At 44.0% G+C, this 21,516-nt stretch overlaps 1 protein-coding gene across 1 annotated transcript in view; it reads left to right on the forward strand.

Moving 5' to 3' along the window:
- The window catches only part of PAG1 (phosphoprotein membrane anchor with glycosphingolipid microdomains 1), a 172,230-nt gene that overhangs the window by 100,066 nt on the left and 50,648 nt on the right, over positions 1-21,516 (forward strand). The gene's annotated exons all lie outside the window — the stretch shown is intronic.

Consider the following 21,516-nt stretch of genomic DNA (forward strand, 5'->3'; position numbering starts at 1 on the left):
CGGGGAGGCGAGGCACACACGTGTGTGCGCACACACACACTCACGAAAGCAGAGTCCCTGCTACCTCCGGCGCCTCCTCTAACTGTGTTACTGGGAGAAAACCATTAGAATCTGAGAGCCTGTGGAGCTGGGCTAAACTCCCATACTGGCCGCCGCGGGGAGAGGAAGCTGCCATTCTTGCTTCACGTCTTTCTCTCTCAGACACTTATGAAACCCGACAAAAGCCAGTGTGGCTTGGTGACGAACAGCACGTCTTCCTTATGAGGGAAGACTTGGGCCGTGGATGTTAGAGCTTAAGATGAAGCAGTCGGTGCTGTCCCGCCGTCCCCCAGGGGAAAAAGACGCACGCATGGCACACCAGCTCGCACTTGCAGACGTGGCAATCCTAAAGAACCCCAGGTGGTACTGCTGTGAAAATGCCTATGAAGGAAACTGTGCTGGTGTGTGACCAACGCTCCACAAGGGTCGGGTTTGGGAAGATTATATTCCTGATGCTCCTTTTGTGGGGAGGAGGAGAAGCATGCGTGGGAAAGCGAGCATGGGGGGCGGGGGGGGGCAGGAGCAAAGAGGAGTCTGCTGGCCGCCCATGGAGTCGCTCTGTATGAATCGTGCTTTCTGTATGAATCGAGAGCCTCGCAGGAACCAGAGCTTAACAGAGGCAGCTGAAGACCTAGCGTCAGCCTTCGTGAATTAGCTGCCAGTATTTTAACATGAGTGGCCGGGTGCCTTCTGCGATGTTCCCCTGGTGCTGCTCAGCCTGTTGCCAAAACCATCTGTGGCTGAGCCCAGAAATGGTATCTGGTGAAAGTTGTCCTTCCTTCCTGATAAAGATGCTTTTATATACACACACACACACACACACCACACCACCCCCCCCCCCCCCCCGGAGCCAACTTAAGGGAAAATACATGGGTCAACTCTGCATTTGGAGGTGGGCATGGACGGGCACGGACGTGACTTGTCCTCGGTGTTCCAGAATGTGATTCCAGCTGGGCAGAGGGAGAATGGGGTTTTCCCTCCCCGTCCTCCCGGTGGCTGTTCCCTTCTGAGGTGGCTGGGGGTGGAGGGAATGCAGGCTGTACATTAGGGGAGGATTTTGTGAGACTATTCATTCACTGTACTGACAGAGAAGACTTTGTTTGCTCACTGTAATAGGCTTGGCAGGGCTCTGGGCTGTGCATACAGAATGACAAAATAGCAGAGCAGTGATGGATCTCAAAATGCTCAGCAATAGATCAGCTCAGAGAACTAAAGAAACAAATGTATAACATCCATTACTGTGGACGCAAGCGTCATTTCAAGAAGTGGTTTCATGTGAAGTGATACTTGCTTCCACGTTGGACCGTGCTTGTCTTGCATGAAGAAATCTTTTAGATAGCAGCATGCTGTGGGAACCTAAATTGAAACCACGACAGCTTAGAAATCGACTAAAAACTTCAGACCTGCTTCTTGTCATGTCTTGTTGTTTTCCACATACGTCTGCCTTATGTTAGCGTTCACGTGTCAGTGCTAAAGAGAAATCACCTGTGGGCGTCACCTGACGATTCACCAGAGCAAAGGGGCCCTACCTAAGCGAGAGAGAAATGAAGGTGTGTTCAGAGATGTGGGGACATTGTGACCCAGGTCTCATAAGCAGGCCGAACTTAAAAGACAACACCTGTTAAAAAAGAAAGATCAAAATAAGACCCTGTGTTGGACACTGAACCCACATAAATTTAAGCCAAGATTGACAGTGGGCTCGTTTGCTTCTTGAAATTCTGCCCTTTTGTCTCTCACACCTCTCCCCAGGCAGAGGGACCATGCAGTGAAATGCTTTCTTTGGGGCCTGGGATTATGGGGACTTGACGGGTGTGTGTTTCTCTTATTGGCTGGCAGTCAGTCACCCTGACTCATGGTAACCCCTCGTACAGCTGAACGAAATGCTCCTTGTGATTGGTGGTTGTAGATCAGGCCATGGTGATCCACAAGCTATTCATTGGCTGATTTCTAGTCGTGGACCACAAAGCCCTTTTCAAAATCTTGATCTGAAAACTCCAGTGAAACCTCTTCAGCATTAGAGCAACACAAAAGCCTCCAACCGAGAGATACACATGTTACATCAGCCAGGAATGCAACGTGGGCCTCCCACCTGCCGAGGCAGATTTCCATCAACGACCACTCATGTCCTGTGTTTGTTACTAGAAGACAAGAAGAATTATAAAATATAAATGATATTATTTTATAAATTATAATGGTGATTCTCTTAGGCTGGGTCCTCAAGAGAAGCGTACACACACACACACACAAAGTTTATATCAAGGAAGTGGCTCACACATTTAAAGAGGTGGACAAATTCCAAGTCTGATAGTCAGATGTCAGGCTGGAGACATCTTTTAACTCAAGTAACTACAGAGATCAATGAATCCAAATCAGTTGATCAAACAGCAGCCTTCTAGAAGGCTTCTATTCCAGCCAAGATTGGCAAGCAATATGGCAAGCTCCTGACAACTCCCAGGATGGGCAGGCAATAAGGCAAGGCACTTGGTCAAGACCAAAGAACTGCAGGTAAGAGGACAAACTGGTTCCAGGATCAAGACCCAGCAAAAAGCAAGCAAGCTTTCCAAAACATCCATCATCCACTTATGTTGCAAGCAGGTCGCACCCAGAAGGAAATGTCCTCTCAATTGATTGTTCATAGCAAATCTCATTGTGGAAGCAATTACATCAAGTTAGCTCTCATCATGGATATTGTTATTGTTGTTGTAGTTAGATACCGTGTAATTGGCTCTGAACCATATAGCAAGCCTATGTACAAGACAAAATACTGCTCCATGTGTGGATTGATATTCTATCACAGAGAGCATTGTACTGTGAGATACATCTTGAAATGTTCCTTTTAATGATGAACACAGTGCCATTCCTCTTGAATCTGGAATTCCTGGCATGATAAGCCATATGATTTTCCGATTCACAGTGGCCGCTACCAGTCCATGGACGCTTGCTGATGCCTAGGGTATCGATCCTATGTGTTCCATTTCATGGATAACAACTTCCGATTTCCTAGATTCATACCTTCCAAGTTCCAATTACTAATTCACGTTTGCATCTGTTTCTTCTCAGTTTGAGTGGTGCCCAGCAGCACACGAAGGTCTCAAAGGCTTCAATCTCGCAGCCTTTACTCCATGTCATGCCTTCAGACCTGCAGGGCTCGGTCTGGAGCACTCTCGCTGACAATATTCTGCTTGGTCCCACTCGCTGTTCTGCTTCCATTGATCAGGCCTTCAATATGTGTCTGACAATACAGTGTTTTGATACTACCCATAAGGTTGCTGGTGACTAATTCCTCTGACGTGGACAGCCTGTTCCTTCTCTGTAGTCTGTTCTTGGTCTGGAAGCTCTGCTGAAGCTTGTCACTTTGGTGACCCTGCTGATATTTGAAATACCAGTGACACAGCTTCCGGCAGCACAGCAATACACAACCACCACAGTCCAACAAACTGGAAGATTCCTACGTCTTAACTGCTGCCCAGTAAGGTTTCTGGTCAGCCAAGTTGACATAAAACATTAATTAACAGAACAATAGTAGTATCAGTGTATGTTAGATTACATCCCTAGCTTTTTATTTAACCAATGAATTAATCTTTTATCATTGAAGCAGATTCTATACGATTGTAGCATTATTCAAATTCATTAACTGCGTTATTGATTTCAAAATTTCTCAGACTCTTAAAATGCACTTGCTGTGTAATCCTTTTAAATCAACGTTTGTGATTATTTCAAGGAAATATGCTGTTTCAAGGGCACAGCAATCTAGAAAAATTAGCCACATATTACCAGATTATTTCCCATATTGTGTCTATCGAGGTGGAGTAGTAAAATTTGTCTTAATCTTAAAGTCATTCGTATTTTCTTCTACTGAACTACTGAGGTCAGGCTTCCTGAAGAAAGCAAAGCACAGTGAGACCCGCCTCGGCTGTGCGCAGAAGCTCTGCTCGGGCAGAGTCTGTGGAAGCAGGACTTGGAGCCCTGGGAAGGCGCCGTCTGCAGGGCGATTGCAGGGCCCTCTGTGAGTGGCAGCATTGCCTTCGCTCCTGCCTCCTTGTTCCTGCTCTGTTTGATTCCCTGGTAACCGCTGTACAGGAGGCCTGGTCATTAGCATACACTAATGACAATCCGGCTCTGCAGAACATGCCAACCGCAGCCTCCAGGAAGCAGTGGGAACTCGCTGGCAGAGTGCCCCAGCTGGCTCAGTGGGCCAGCCTTAGAGCCGGTCAGGAGAGGCTTTCTTAAAATGTAGAGAATGGAGGTCCTGTTTCTACCGATGTTATATTATTTTCTTTGTTTACCATGAAAAGAAATTTCTCCCAACAGTAGAAATTTGGTGTTCATGGCTAATGACAAATTTTATTAAACAATTAAGTTATATTTTACTTAAACGTGAAACAAGCACTGTTTTCAGCACTTTGAGACTATTGATCCATATCGCCCAGCTAATGATCCGACAAAGTATAATTACTATTTATTCCCATCATACAGAGTTAAAGCTCAGAGATGTTGACTGTTAGGGATTGACATGGGATTGTGGGGAAGTCTACCAGGTATTAGGTTCATTTCTCCCTGAATAATTTGAAGACTTCCTCATGTGTGTGGAAATCTGAACTTCTGTGGGTTAGGCTTTCAGCTGCTAACCTCAAGGTCAGCGGTTCAAACCCACCCACTGCTCCAGAAAGAAAAATGAGGAGCCATCTGCTCTGAACAAAATTAACACACTCAGAAACCCTACACAGGGTAGGTTTCTGGGAAACCTATGCGTTGTAATCGACTGGGTGGCAGTGGGCTTTTCAGGTATACCTTAGATGTAAGCCCATTTGAAGCAGGGTTTTCTTTGTTTTGTTAATGAGGCCATGCCAGCGGAGGGTGTATCTTAAACTTGATAACCTTTGAGATATAAAAAATAAATATTGAATATTAGGCAGAGACAAACTCACTGCCAATGAGTAGATGCCAATTCATAATAACCTTACAGGACAGGATAGAACTGTCCTTATGAGTTTCCAAGACTGTAACTCTTTACAAGAGTAGAAACTTTGGTCTTTCTACTCCCTCAGGGAAGCTTGTGGTTTCAAACTGCTAACCTTTGGGATCGCAGTCCAACTAGAAACCACTACACCACCAGAAACAATGGAGCAAAAATAGAGGAAAGATTATGCCATTTGGAGATCTCCAAAGGAATGCTCAGAAGCAGAGTCAAGAATTTACCCCCCCAAAGTGGACAGCCTGTCTGTAGAGCCAGGACCCTAAATTCAGACGTCTCACTTCCTAAACTGCATGACAATAGATTGCTGGTCGTTGGAGGTGTCCACTTGTGGTATTTGTTGTATAGACACATCAGGAAACTAAGCAAATCACATATCCAAGTTCCCACTGGTAGTGAGAACAATGACAGTTAATGGCCAGGCTCTCTACTCTAAAGTCCAGGAGTTAGAACTCTGTGTCTACAACCAAAGTAGATACTGAATAGATGGTGTGTGGCCAAAGCAGAGTACAGCACTTTGACCCAGAGGTGACAGTGTCCTACTTCTGGACTTCAGGCTTGCGTAGGATCACCTCCGCGCAACGCTGGAAGAAAGCCAGTGTTTTCTCCAACCCTGTTTGGACCTTTCCTTTTGACATGCGGGGGCCATGAGGCCAATGTAGTAAAGGTTGCCAAGGCCGAGAGCAACCAGTATCCAGGCAGATGTGCCCATTGATCAGGCATCTGACATTCCTCTCTCCCACGCCACGGATAGGCAGTTGTCTTCAGGAGACCTTGCTGTAACCTGGCACTTCTCAAAGACTGTATTCACTCCCTTCCAAACCTGCCTTCAAATGAGAAAAGAGAAGAAAAGTCTGGTTTTGATCAGACATGTATGGGAGGCATGAGTTAAAGTTAAGTTCATTTTCTTGTTACAGATGTGTGGGAATTTCAAAATGCTAATATATCTTGTGACTCTCCAAGGTAGGATGTAGAGTATAGCGTATCCCAAATTCATGGCACAACAGACGTTTCCTCCCCACCCTCTGGGAGTAGACCTCTATCAATGCCTCTTGGGCAATGCCTTTCTTGAGAACAAGGGAGACAAGAGAATCTATAGTCCTAGGAAAGACCACATATTATGGGGGGATATTAAGACCAGATATAAAGACCAGATATTATGGGGGGATATTAAGGATGTCTAAAATATAGCCCATCCTTAAACCAATAGTCTTAGAGCTCTTGAGACTTCATATCTTTAATCTGTAAAATCTAGAGGCTAGAACTGGATTATCTCTGAGTTATTTCCATCTTCATAAACTGGTGTTTATGTTTCAGAAGGATTTTCAGAATCAGAAACAAGATACAATGCACCACCGTAGAGTAGTTAAATAAATAAACAGTTGCCATCAAGTTGCCTATGGTTCATGGCAACCCCACGTGTGTCAGAGCAAAAGCGTGCTCTACAATGTGGTCACTGGTCCATTTTCTTCAAATGACGTCATTAGGCCTTTCTTTCTTTGGTGAACTCAAACCATCAAACCATTGGTTAGCAGCTGAACTCATGAACTGCACTTCCCAAGGAAGGACACCAAGTTAAAAATAAAACAAACATTATGCAAACCCCAAGCCCATTATCATCTAGTGGATTCCAAAACAGATGATCTTATAAGACAGGGTAGAACTGTGCCCCATAAAATTTCCAAAGACATCCTCTTTGAAAGTAGATTTCCACATCTTCCTCCGAAAGCGGGGTTCAAATGGATGGCTTTGCGGTTAACAGCTGAGTGCTTTAGCAGCTTAAGGAACCACCAGGGTTCCTAAAAAAAAAGTCAAACACTGTCATTGAGTCCATATAGCCTTGCGTAGAACTGCCCCTTCGGGTTTAAGAGGCTGTAAATCAATAAGAGCAGAAAGCCTCCTCTTTCTCTGGAGGAGCAGGTGGTGGGTTAGAACAACTGACCTTGCAGCTGGCAGCCTAATGAGTAACCCACTATGCCACCAGAGTGCCCTTTCCTAAGTCAAGGCAAAATGAGGTACCAGGAATGCCAAGTAGGAAGATGGAAGAAGGAGAGAGGCTAGTAAACCAAATGGAGTCCCTGGGATCTTCTCACAGGATTCTGCAGTAGAGACGGGGCAGAATGCTTGTTCTATGCTTTCTAGTGAATGGCTTGAAAAAAAGAACTGTGCTTGCAGTTTCATGACTCACAGAGTCCTAACCTGAACACAAACAGGAGAAATCATTGTTTGTAACCATGAGCCAACATTTTCCCCAGGCTTTGTAATTCCATGGCTTTTGGTGTTTGGGTTAGAAATTCTGGCTCTCTGACAAAACGGCCCCAAACAGATTTAGAACCCCAATAGCTGTTCTTCCTGGCCAGTGGTGGCTGCTTCATTCTTGTTAATGGTGCCATGACACGTTTGTTGAGCACATGACTGTAGGCGGGGAGGGTGGAATCCTCCCCCTCTCTCCGGGCTCCAGAGTGTTCTCCAGAGGGTCTCTGCCATGAGAGACCCAAGGGCTGAATTGTTCTTCGGGTAGAGAAGGTGCATCCTCACATATGTTCTCTATCTGCAAGTCCCACCCTTTTCCCTTCTCGCTAATGTCCCCTTTGTCACGGTGAGGATCAGGGTTTCTCACCGCCAATGCACAAGCCATTGGGATTCCAACGTGTCCCTGGGTTGGAACGTGTTCGGGTGATAAAGGTTTCAAATCTAAGTTTTATTTGGAAAGAAATGATTTTTAAAATCCCTTTTAAAGAAAATATTACTGCTGAAAGACGTCTTCAAGTTGCTGAAGACAGATCTGGTTTTATTTTTTTACAAGTTGCCATGTACTGTTAGCTTTATGCTTTAGTTCAATTATTGCTTAAAGACAGCAGGATCGTAAGCATAGAAAACACTAATGCTCTGGGAGCTTGAGGAAGACTTTAAAAACGATCATCATCAGACTTAAAACCAAAGTCATCTCGTCAAGATTTGTACCCAGGGCCCATAATAATAGCAATATATCATGTCCTAAAACATTAGCTGCATGGTGGTTACATTGGTGTTTGTTGTATTCTTGTTACTGTAAATAATAAAAATATTCATATATTCCCAACTTAAATTTAGCTTGCTAGGGTATTTTATGGCCTAAAAATCAATACTAAAACACTAATGATGCTCCTATATAAGTTATTAGAAACAATCACCACCTACACATTCAATATGTTAATTATTGCAAAATGTTTACAAATAATCTGAAACTTTTCATCTTGTTATTTTATTATTTTAGGTCAATTGTTTTTGTCTGCAATGCCTGATACCCATACATTAGTCAATAAAATCAACTTTTGTCTGTTTGATACCCTGACATATTAAGTATAGTTTGAACTACATGTGATGGGACAGTCTGCTGCTGTAAAGATTCAGAGCTTTGTAAACCTTACGGAAACATTCTCTAGGGCTTTCATGAGTCAACTCAAATGGCAACAGGTTTGGAATTTTAGTTTTGAACCGAACACAAACCAATCTACAGAATGCCCTGGTGGCAGTAGTGTTGCTCATTGGGATGTCATCCGCAAGGTCAGTGGTTCAAAACTACCAGCCGCTCCTCATGAGGAAGATGGGGGACTTCTACACCTGTAAAGGCTTACAGTCACAGAAACGCCCAGGCTCAGCTCTGATCTGTCCTGTAGTGTTACTATGAGTTGACATCAACCCCATGGCAGTGAGTTTATACCAAGCTACCTTTAAAATGCTTAAGGCATGCATTTTATTATGTAATGAATTTAAAGTAAATTAAATGGCATATCACTTGTTAAATGGAAAAAAGTCAACAGCTATTAAAGTTTCTTTTTAAATGAATTTCATAATAAAATAATAATGACAATCTATAATAAAGTCATTTTATATAAGGCATTTCTTATCTTCTATAAGATCTTTTAAATAATTAAAGTATCTCCCATGAGAGTTTGCAAGACTGACTGCGAGTCGAAACAGGTGAAGCATTTAATGAAGTCAGGAAAAGAGATGTTGTAATAATGATTTCTATTCCGTTTAAAGGGCAGTTTTCCATTCTAGAGTGTGTGATTGGTAATTGGCGCATGTCAGGTGTGGTGAGTGGCAGGAGGAAGATTAGAACTGTGTAGTCAGTTAGTCAAAGAAAATACTATACAGCCCCTCGTGGCCTGCTTTGCTCTGGGAATACCAGAGGTCACTTCTTCAAAAGAAGGCCGGGCTTCGGCATGTTTCATCAGTCGCTGTGCCACTAGGTGCTTGTTGCAGAATATCCATAGATAGTGTGCTCTCTTGATATCAGTCACCCAGCGGCATTCCCCTACTTAATGTTCTTAGAAAACCAAAGTCAGAACTTCCTAAGAAGTCTTTTTTTAAAAATCAGTTCAAATTTCTAGATTTAACTTTCTCATCTCCTTAAAAACGGGGGCATTACTTGTACCACCTGGTTGGTAGGTGTACTCATTTTCAAGTTCTGACATTACTCTCGACTTATCTTTGTTACAGTAAGCAGTTTTTACATCCAGATGTCGCTAACCAATTTCCTAATTATTCCAAGCCACCGCAGTTTTCCAATAATATTAGCAAGGTTTCGCTGCACCAATTATCAGCATAAAAATGCAATGGGGCTTTATACTTCTGTAAAGAGTTATAGTCTCAAAAACTCACAGGGGCAGTTCTACCCCGTCCTACAGTCATTATGAGTCAGAATCAACTCAATGGCAGTGAGTTTGCTTTTAAGTTTGGTCATCAAAGTAACAACTGTTTACAAAAACTTTAGTAAGTATCCAAAAAAGCATTTCAGTAGAGATGGTGAAAGGAAAAATTACCTGCCAGGTAAGCATTGGACTGCTAACTTCGAGGTTGGAAGTTCAAACCCACCAGCCACCCAATCAGAGCTCGATGAGACTTAACAATTCCCATAAAGATTTATAGCCTCAGAAATCTTATCTAGGGAGGGATATAATGAGTCAGAGCCTCGCAGCCAGGCTGGTTCCCAGCTGGGCTGCTAAGTACATGGTCAGCAGTTCAAAACTACCAGCCACTCCCCTGGAGAAAGACACAGTTTTCTCTTCCTTTCAAGAGTGACAGTCTCAGAACCTCGCAGGCACGGTTCTAGCCTGCCCTGTAGGGTCACTGTGAGTCGGTGTGGCCTCGATGGCAGTGAGTTTGGTTCTTGTTTTTCCATTATGAATCAGGGTAGCCTCCATGGCAGTGGATTTGAATGCAGTTGATGTAAGCCACTACATTTCTCAGTGAATTGCAAGTAGCTTTCATGTTCAAACTTTGGAAGACCAAGTCATTTGTAACTAGGAAGTAGATGCTAAAGAACTGTGTTTGACAACTTGGAGAGCATTTTTAGCGTTGGCATTTCCCTATTTATAGTATAGCATCAGACTGAGTAAAATGTTTGGCATTTCTGTAGGGATGCAAATGCTCTCACATTCTCTGTTGTGAGCTAACAATTCATTTCAGAGTAAGATGAATCAGCTTTGTTTGGGAAATGTTTTATACAAATACTGGCAAGGAAGCGATCACTGCATTTTGGTTTAGTTTAAAATGTAAAGCAAGTGAGAACAAATCACGTGGTGCCGCCTTTTGTTTTCTGAGTTTCTATGGTTCCGAGCGAACTATCTTTTATCTTTAAATTCTTGCTCCGCTCTGCTTGGCTGCATATTTTGGTTTTTAGCTGTTGTTAACCCATGTTCCCAGGTCTCTCTAAATGTCAGTTTCTTTCCACCCTTACCTTCCTCCTATTATTATATAAGTTTCCTAATATTTAAGTTTTCTCATAATTAAAACTTCAGATTACTGAAGTTAACATAAGCTCTTCTCTTTTTCGTTTGTGAATAGAAGAAAAGTAACTTGTAGAATTTTGCCATTAATTAGCTAAATGCCATACATGTATTCCATTTCCTTCTCTCAGAAGGGTGTGCGTGCACACTCAAACATGTGTGCACAGTCACATGCATGCACACATCAGAAGTAACTTGCAATTTAGGATTGGAAGGCAAAGCATGAGCTGAGGAACCGCTGAGAGAAAATGCAGCAAACCAAATATAACACTGGATATAAGACTGGATGCTGGAACACAAACAGGCCATTTTGGTAAAAACTAAGGCAATCTGAATCAAGTGTGGATTAGTCATAATGTGTCAGTTTTGAGTCATTAATTATAACACATGTTTCCCACTACAGTAATATGTAAGGAATAAGAGAAACTGAGTGCAGGGTATATGAACATTTTTGTCTTTTTTTGCATTTATTTCTGTGAATCTAAAATTGTTCTAAAATGAAAACGTCTTAAAAAATAAAAACTGACTGGTATTGAATCACTCCCAACCCACTGAAACCTTAGAGGGCAGAGTAGAACCCCTGTGGGTTTCCAAGACTGTAAATCTTTACAGAAATAAAAAGCCTCAGTTTTCTCCTATTGGTGTTGACTGGTGGTTTCAAACTACTAACCTTGAAGTTAGCAGCCCAGAGCATAACCCAGTACACCACATTTGCTGAATTATATATATAATACAGTTAATGACTGTTAAATGACATTTTAGAGTATTTTGTTATTGGAAGAGTTAGAATTGAAAGTGATTGGGTCTCTTATTACCAAAGTACACTGCTGTCACACCATTTGTTGTGTTGGAAGGGGCCATCCAGTCAGTTCTGACTCATAGTGACCATATGAGTATAACACAGCACTATGCCGTTTCAGGTATACGAGGGGCCAGAAAATCCAAGCATTTGGTAAGTCGGGGACCAATCCAGCCTGCTTCCTACTTTCTGTAGGGTTTATATGTGCTTGGCTGTGTGTCTTCCACATGCGCACTTCCAGAAAGGGAAATGGATTCTTGCACTTGACTCCCAGTCACTCAGTGCTGTTAAGCTTTGCTTGACCTGTGTCTGGATGTCAGTGGAATTCATTTTCCAAGGAAGTATTGTATTGTTCTGCAAGGCCAGTGGTCCAAACCCACTTGCTTGTCTGAGAGAAAAAGAGGAAACTGTGTGCCCCCTTTAAGGTTTCTACTGTTGGAAATCCTATAAAGGTTCACTCTGAGTCGGAATCAACTCAATGGCAGTAGTTTTTTGTTAGAATCTAGAATCAACTCTTGTCAAATGTTCTCGCAGGGGACCCATGACTTAGAAAATGCTGGCTCCTTAAATTTGTGATGAAAGTCTGTTTTCTGAATGGAATTTATTGAGGATGAAATGTTGACACTAAAGCAGTTTGCCTGCATTATATAATTTATAGCATCGCATCCGTCATCATTTCCAGCACTGGTGAACCCTGCCAAAGAAAGAAATTAATAATCCCTAAGAAGCACACTCTTGCCAGGTGAGAGTCATGAGTGAATTTAAAAAAATCCACACTGAATCTGAGCACAGAATTATATGAGGTGCTTGTGCCCTGATTTGTTATTAAAGTGTGATCATGGTAGTCATACGAAACGTGTGTTCTTAGAAAGAGTTTTAGACTCGTGTACTTTTTTAGATTGTACATTTAAGTGTAATTTAGCTCAAATGATTTAACATCATGGCTTTATTATATAAAGTGATATTAAATAATAAATTATTGTTTTTTTAGTCTCATAGGATTGGAGGAAAGATGAGCCTATTTGCTCCTATGAGGTTTACAGCCTCACAAACCCCGGAGGGTGGCTATGAGTCGGAATGAACTCTTTGGCAGGGATTTGTTTCCTGTTTGGCTTGTGGTGCTGTGGGAGGACCGTGGGGTGCCATGGTCAAAGTGCTCAGCTGCTAACCGGGAGGAGAGTGGTCCAATTCCACAGCCCTTCTGAGGCAGAAAGGTGCGGGGGTGCCTCTGTAAAGGAGACAGAAGTGGTACTGTTGTATCAGCTGCCCTTCTTTGTCATTGACCTGACAGTGGGTTGGAAGGTGAGAGAGTGTTATGTTTTATTTTGATGCAAGCCAGTGACACTTTGCAAACCTGATTAGGCTTCAGGAGCCCTGGTGACACAGTGGTTACAAGTTGAGCTACTGACCTCAAGGTCAGCAGTTCAAACGTCCCAGGTGCTCTGTATGCTACTGACAAAACGTTCAGCTCCTTTAAAGAGCCAGTCTTGGAAAGCCATGGGGGCAGTTCTACCTGTCCTACAGGGTCACTGTGAGTCAGCATCTACCCAATGGCATTACAACTGCTCGCATGTGCCCAGGCTGTTGGTCTCTCCAACCAAAGACTGAAGCGTGTGGACCACAAAACGGCAAACAGAAAGCCAAGGTTATTTGGAAAGGAAAAAAAGGTGGGGGCTCAAGTGAGTAACTGCTGGATGAACTGTGTCCAGGGGTTTATGTCAGGTATGGTGTACTTGGCCTGTCTGCCTCTCTGGGTTGTGAATGGACCAATCCCAGGTCTGGTCCTATAGCGCAGGTCCAATGATAAACCTGGTCAGGCTCTTTCCAGCTGGTTCTTACACAGGTGTGCCCAGGGGAGTGAGCATGCAGTGGGTTTGTTGGCTTTGGAGTTTAAATTCAGCTTAGGGGTCTGATGTCTCCAGACATCCTGCCACTCCCAGTATTTCCGGCAGCGGGCCTCTTTCCCTCACTCTACCTGTGGGCTCGCTAGCTCCTCTCCCTCAGTTAAGAAAAACCAAAACTCACTGCCATCAAGTTGATGCTGATTCATAGTGACCCCCTGTGGGTTTCTGAGACTGTTTATGGGAGTAGAAAGCCCAGTCTTTCTCCCTTGGAGCTCTTAGAAGTTTTGAACTGCCAACCATGCCACTCACAGCCCAATGCCTAACCACTACGCGACCAGGGCTCCTTTATCTCTCTATAGCAGTGAGTCATTTAGGCATTGGGCCTTTTGAATACGTAAATAGTAATACTTTACTGCCACTGAGTCGATGCCAAGTCATGGAGACCCTATAGGACAGGGTAGAACTGCCCCTGTGGGTTTCCGAGACTGTAACTTTTTATGGGAGTGGAGAGCCTCGTCTTGCTTCCATAAGACATTTAAGATCCTGTCCAGTGTTCATAATGTGCTAGTAGAGGTAATCATTGGGAAGTTGCTCATCTGATAATCCGCTCTTAATTCCATTTGAGCCAGTCATTGTCCATTACAGGAAATGATTTTCCGACTATATTTCAGTGCTGGGTTTTGATTGTAAGCAGGTAAGAAAAGAAAGTACATGTAGGCTGGCCTTTAAAATCAATTCCAGTAATAACCCTTTGACTGGTGGCAGCACTCTGGGGAGTGATGGACCAGTGGTTCTCAACTTGACTCAGTAAAATCATTTAAGGGACTTTTAAAACCCTCATATTCAGGTTGTACCCCAAACGAATTAAAGTGGTCTCTGGAGGTATATTGTAAAGTTGTCAAAGGGGTGGGGGCGGGTGGAGGGATGTCCCACTATGCGACCAGCATTGTGCAGGACCGGCCTGGAGGAAGCGGGAACATGTCCTATGGTGGCCTTTCCATCGCGTAACTCTCTGAATCGGTACTATCTGGTGGCTGGAGAAGTTGTGAAGCCGTTTCGAAGTGTGTGTCTTTGCAAAGAGAAAGAAACTCTCCCACGTCTCAAAAAAGACGCCGAACAGCATGTCTCTTGCCCGAAGTCCTCACCCTGCACAAACATACCAAGAGAGTTGGCCCTGATTTTGAAAAGCTATAGCACAGGTTTGCCTCTGTGTCTCGATGCTCTGGTGTGTTGCTGGGGCTCTTGTTTCATTTGGCATCTTATTTCATACACAGGATCAATGAAAGCTAGCACCCATTGAGCACACCTGCTAAGCGCCAAGCCCGTGTTCAACCACAGCCCAGAAAAAATAATGAGCACGTGAAAAGTCAGAGTTCTATTTTGTTGTAGAAAGCTTAGTGTAATTTCATATTTAGTTAGTTTTTGAAATATATGTGCTGTTTTAAAAGTAAGTTCAGACGTGCCAGGACAATACAAAGGGGCTGTAGCCATTGTCTAGTGTTTTCACAAAGAACTTGGTGACTTACTATCACAGTGTATCCGCTGGGGATTCTAGGCTGGGCATTCATGCTGGCCTCCCCTGGACCTCCTCACGCACCAGTAGTTAGCTCTGGTTTGGCTTGGCTGAGCTTTTCTTGTTTCTTTTTTTTTTTAAATCATTTTATTGGGGGCGCTTACAGCTCTTATAACAATTCTTATATCCACTGTGTCAAGCACATTTGTACATATATTGCCATCATTTCCAAAACATCTTTCTATTTGAGCCCTGGGTATCAGTTCCTCCGTTTTCCCCTTCCTCTTCCACCCTTCCACCTTCATGAACCCTGGATTCTTTATACATTATTTTAACTTTTGTATTTTACATCTACCGCTGTCTCCCTTCACCCATGTTTCTGTGTTCGCTGCCCCCCAGAGGGGCAGTTGTATATTGGTCATTGCAATCAGTTTGCCCCTTTTCCCTTTCTGTCCCACCTCCCCCCCACCCTCCTTGTATCACTACTCTCATGATTGGTCCTGAGTTTTGCCTATCCTGGATTCTGTGTCGAGAGTTCTTATCTGAACCAGTGTACATGCTCCGGTCTAGCTGGATTCGTAAGGTAGGACTAGGGTTATGATAGTGGGGGTGGGGAGGGAAGCATTAAAGAACTAGAGGGATGTTGTGTATATCTTTGGTGCTATATGGAACCCTGGCTGACTTGTCCCTTCCTTGTTAACCTTCTGTGAGGGGATGTCCAGTTGTCTACAGATGGGCTTTGGGTCTCCATTCCAACCCCCCTTGTTCACATCAAAATGGTTGTTTGTTTTGGTTCTTCTGATGCCAATATCTGATCCCATCAGCACCCAGTGATCACATGGTTGGTGTGCTTCTTCCATGTGGGCTTTGTTGTTTCCTGCTAGATGGCAGCTTGTTTAACTTCAAGGCTTGGCTGATCTTGATTGCGATCGCCATGTATCTGGGGCCTTGGTTGGGGCAACTTCACTGACTGAACTCTGGTCAGAGTGGTTTCATTTTCCCATGGAGCCAGCTCAGGCTTGTCTGCAAGGTGATGTTCAGGTTCCCTAGAGAGTAAGTGAAAGTGTTCCATCACCTTGAGCCTCGTCTTAGAACTGGCTCACTGCCATTTCTGTTCCATCTCCATCGGAAGCAAGTAAGAAGGCCAATCCAGAGACCAGGACTAGACAAATAGATTTTTTTTTCTCGTGATAGATGATAGGGAGAAGTCGCCTTGCCACCAAAAAATCAAGCAAACCAATCACTATTGAATCCGTTCCATCTGACGGCAGCACCATGAATGCAGGGCAGCCCTGTGCTCTATGGGCTTCTCAATGGCTGTGGCCTTTCGGAGGTAGACTGCCTTCATTCCTGAGGGCCCGCTGACTGGAGTCTCCCACCACCTCTGGTGAGTAGCTGGCCGGTCATCAGTGGCACGGTCCGGATCGTGAGGGTAAAAGGAGGAGTGAGCCGCTGTGCTTATTTTGGTGGTAACTGTAAACGGGAAATGAATCCTGTCTTAAGACATTCGGAGAAGTTTCTGAGGGGTGGTTACTCTTGGGCTGTTCTTCGAGATGAAAAAGAAAATAGAAAAGGCATTTCAGGTGGAGGCAATGGCATGAACACAACTATCAAACTGCAATTTCCTCTGGTAAAAAACAGACTTGAAATGTAAGAACTATGTTTAGTTTACCTGAGCATGTAGAGGACATAGACTTTCTAATTTACATGAGAAGAGAAAATAAAACAATAGCTGAGAATATGGGCCATAAAGGCAATTATATTAGGCTGATAGTTCACATCTCACCAGCTTTAAGACCTTGGACAGGTACAAATCTTTCTGGGCCTCTCTGTGTCTAGTACAGTGAGGATGAAAATGCTTGTGTATCAGTTAGTGTTTGCTGTGTAACAAGCAGTCTCACAACTTCACAGCTTAAACATACACACATATAACAAGCAGTCTCACAACTTCACAGCTTACACACACACCACCACCACCACCACCACCACCACTCCTTTTGGCCTGACTCAGCTTTCTATAGCCAGCGAGACATCTCTATTTCTAGGAGTTACCTGGTTGCCAAGAGACCATGAGGACAACTGGGCTGTGTGTCTCTCATCATTCAGCAGGCTAGCCTGGGATTATTCACCTAGAGCAGTGGTTCTCAACCTTCCTAATGATGTGACCCTTTCATACAGTTCCTCATGTTGTGGTGACCCCCCAACCATAACATTTTTTATTGCTACTTCATTACTGTCATTTTGCTACTGTTATGAATCTGGTGACCCTCGACCCCCAAAGGGGTCGGAACCCACAGGTTGAGAACTGCTGACTTAGAGGATCAACAAAGATTCCGAGCGAGTACGAACAGAAGCCTAATAAGCTTGAAACCCAGGTTCAGAATTGGCACACCATTGCTCTGCCTGCTGTTTGCTAAAGTGAGTTATAAGGCCAACTCAGATTCAACCCCCAAACTAAACCAACCAGCTGTTGTAGACTTGGTTTCAACTCCACGTGTTGTAGAGTAGAACTGTGCTGCTTGGGGGGTCTTACACATGTGACCTTTCCAGAGCAGTTTGGAAGCATTTGTTCCAAGATGCATCTGGGTGGGTTTGAACCACTAACCTTTTGAGTAACAGCCTCACATGTCAACATTTGTGCCACTCAGGGATTCCTACCAGGATTCGGGGAGGGGGGGATAGATGCCATTTCTTGCTGAGAGAACCCATAAAGTCACAGTTTAGGAGCTGAGGATATAGAGAAAGGAAGAACTGGGACTGTGGCATAATCTGGTGTCAGTTTGAGAGGATTAAGAGTGAAGGGGTGGAGTCTAGTCTGTCAATCGGGTCATAGCCAATGAGGGCCCTGTGTGGCAATGACTTTCTCCTGAGAATTCTGGGAAATCTGGTTTTTCCTTCTTGGAGGTGGGAAAGACTTGCTGCTCACTTCCTTGGAGATGCTCTGCTGACAAGACACATGGTACTATGCCCTGGGAGCCAGAGAAGCCACATGGACCTATCCTGATACAGCCCCGAAGCTGAAGAAGTCACATGGAGAAGACACCTGCCATTGCTGAGATGCTTACACCACCACTGGATCCACAAGACTTCCAACCTACTGGCCTCTGATTTTCCTGAATTTGACATCATTGCATGTGTTTTGTGAGTCTGAAGAGGACTTCATAGATTAGAATCGGACATATGGGCTAATATTGGACTTAAGGGCCTAGACTCGACTGGGTTGGGATACTTTCTTAATGTGCAATGATCCTTTATATAAAACTTTCTTACACACATAGGAGTTTCTATGGATTTGTTTCTCTAGTCTATCCGGACTAATACCGTGACCATTTCTATAAATTTCTACCTCTGCCTACAACTCACAACAACCCCATGAAGAATAAACTAACGGTAAAGTGATTTTCCAGATGAGGCACCAAGTTAAAAAAGTACATAGTGAATAGGGAATTTGGAATAAATGGAAGCTTGCAGCTTGTCATATGCTAGTTAGGCATCAGATGTCTCCTTCTAGGAAGTAGCTGGTGAACATTCCAACTGCTACTCACCAAGAATGTTAGACCTCCCTCCTCCTTCCACTGTTCACAAGGTGATAGAAGGAGGGAAGCGCTGACTTCCCATGGGGACATCTGCAGGCTGGCCCAGAATCCCAGTGTCTTCATTAATGGAGGCAGTAAAGCCTGGCAGCAGCACCCAAACACCTTCCACAAGTTGCCCAGGAGCAGAGTGCGACTCGTTCGATGTGTGGGAGCTAGAGATAGCCTTTGTGAGGTGCTGTCGGCGCCCCCAGATGCGTGTCAACAACAGAATGACATGCGACCCTACGCCAACCCCGCAACTATTTCAGATCAGACCATTGTGGGCCCTGGAGTTTTCTTTCTTTCTTTTTAAAAAAATCATGTTATTGGGGCTAATACAACTCTTACCACAATCCATCCATTGTGTCAAGAACATTTGTATATTTGTTGCCATCATCATCCTCAAAACATTTTCTTTCTACTCGAGCCCTTGGAATCAGCTCCTCATTTCCCCCCTTCCTCCCCACCCTCCCTCAGGAACCCTTGATAAATTCTAACTTATTATTTTGTCATTTCTTATACTGTCCAGTGTCTCCCTTCACCCACTTTTCTGTTGTCCATCCCCCAGGGAGGGGGATATATGTAAATCATTGTGATCGGTTCTCCCTTGTTCCCCACACCGTCCTCTTACCCTCCTGGTATCACAACTCTTATTATTGGTCCTGAGGGGTTCATCTGTCCTGGACTCCCTGTGTTTCCAGCTTTTATCTGTACCAGTGTACATCCTCTGGTCTAGCCAGATTTGTAAGGTAGAATTGGGATTGTGATAGTGGGGTACAGGAAGCATAAAGAATGAGAGGGAAGTTGTATGTTTCATCGCTACTTGACTGCACCTGCACTGGCTCATCTCCTCTCTGCCACCCTTCTGTAAGGGGATGTCCAGTGGCCTACAGATGGGCTTTGGGTCTCCACTCCACATTCCCCCTCATTCACAATGATATGATTTTTTTGTTCTTTACTGCCTGATACCTGATCCCTTCGGCACCTCATGATCACACAGGCTGGTGTGTTTTTTCCATGTGGGCTTTGTTGCTTCTGAGCTAGATGGCCGCTTGTTTACTTTCAGGTCTTTAAGACCCTAAACCCTATATCTTTTGATAGCCGCACTCTATCAGCTTTCCACATTTGCTTATGCACATATTTGTCTTCAGGAATGCCAGTTTAATAGAACAAAGTGTTCTTGCATCAAGGGAGTACTTTAATAGAGGCCCAATGTCCATCTGCTACCTTAATATTAAACCTATAAATATATGCCATAGATCTATTTCCCCAATGTTATATATAAGTATATTTACATATGTACATGCCTATGTTTAGACCTCTATAAATGCCCTTTCCCTCCTAGTCCTTCCTCTATTTCCTTTTACTTTCCTCTTGTCTCACTATCATGTTCAGTCCTCATTTGGGTTTCAGTAATTCCTATCAGTTACATTGCCTTTGATCAAGCCCTACTAGGCCTCTTAACACCCTCCTCACCACCATTTTTGGATCACTTGTTGTTCCCTTGTCCCTGGGTTTGTTAATACCCACTTCCTTACTCCCCCCTCTCCCATGGCCCCCTGGAACTGTTGGTCTGTTGTTTTCTCCTCCAGATCTTATCTAGATAGACCCACAGAGATAATAATATGCACACAAAAAACAAGACAGAACAAAACAAAGCAACAAAAGAAAACAACAACACTAAACCACCAATAAAGAAAAGTCTGTAAATAATTCAAGGCCTCTTTGTTGGCCTTTAGGAATGTTTTCCAGTCGAGTCTGATTGGGTGCCACACCCTGGACCCAAAGTCTATTTTTGTTATTCTCTGGGGACTTTGTTGCTCTGTTCCCCTTGCTGTTCTGTTGCACATCCTAAGTGTTTTTGCCTCCGTGTGGTGGGGTCAGATCGAGCGCAACTCCCACAGTGTCTCCAGTGTTGTCCCCCATAGCTCGGTGGGTCAGCAAGGCATGTCGTGTTTCGTAGTGAGACCAGCTTCTCTGTGCTTTGGCTGCCCTGAGTGAGAATATCATCCTCAGGGCTTGGTGGGCCGGGATGTGCTCCACTCTCTCTTCCTCTCCCTTCATTGGCTCCTGTGTGCTCTGATTAGACACGTCACTCTTCCTGAGCGGTAGCTTCAGTGCTGTCCTCTGAAGTGAATTCTTCTGCCAGGAGGTGGGGCTGTCCACGTAGTTGGGGTTGGGACCGGCCCCTCACACCTCTCTATCAGTTCCCTGCTTTGTGCTGGTATGTTGCATTCACGTCTCAGAGCACTGGATCCCTAGAGTTTTCTTTGGATGGATCTTAGAAGTTGATTTCAAAATTTTTATTTCTAGTTCACCTTAGTCTGGAAGCTCTGCTGAAATCTGCTCACCATCATAGCAACAGGCAAGCTTCCACAGACAGGCATGGCTGTGCATGAAGTGCATTTCCTGGCAAACAAACCCAGGTCTCCCTCCTGGAAAGAATGCTGTCACCAAGCAAGGTGGTATTTCGATCCCCAAAATATCAAGTATTTTTAATGGGTAAAAACTCATTTTCAAACCAATACAAAGAACGCAAACCTTAATATATCTTTATTGATTTACTTCACTGTTTTGCTATAAATATCTCCACAAACCCACTAAGCCTCCTGCAGTTCTGAATGGATTCATAAATTGTTGGCTGCCGTAAATTGCCTTCAACAGATCTATTTGTCTTGGGGAACATATGGCATGTAGACTATTTCAAATCAATGATGTGAACTGGGTAAAAAAAAATACCTCTAAAATGTTCATTGAAGAAGGTATGTAGTTTTGAATAACTAAGTTTTTCTTATGCTTGGTAAACATCAGAATTCCAGCCCCTGCCCCCCAAATGTAATTGTGTACTTCTAGAGTGTCCTAAGGTTTCTAAAAGTTCCTCAGTTGTTGTTATTGGGCTCTGGCTCATGACTCCACCCAGTGCTGTCTAAGCCATCACCTCAGGAATCCCCAAGGTCACAAAGAATGACGAGCTCACTGATTCCATATCATTTTCAA

Source organism: Tenrec ecaudatus, chromosome 5 (assembly GCF_050624435.1).
Source record: "Tenrec ecaudatus isolate mTenEca1 chromosome 5, mTenEca1.hap1, whole genome shotgun sequence".
In the NCBI taxonomy this organism is placed as follows: Eukaryota; Metazoa; Chordata; class Mammalia; order Afrosoricida; family Tenrecidae; genus Tenrec; species Tenrec ecaudatus.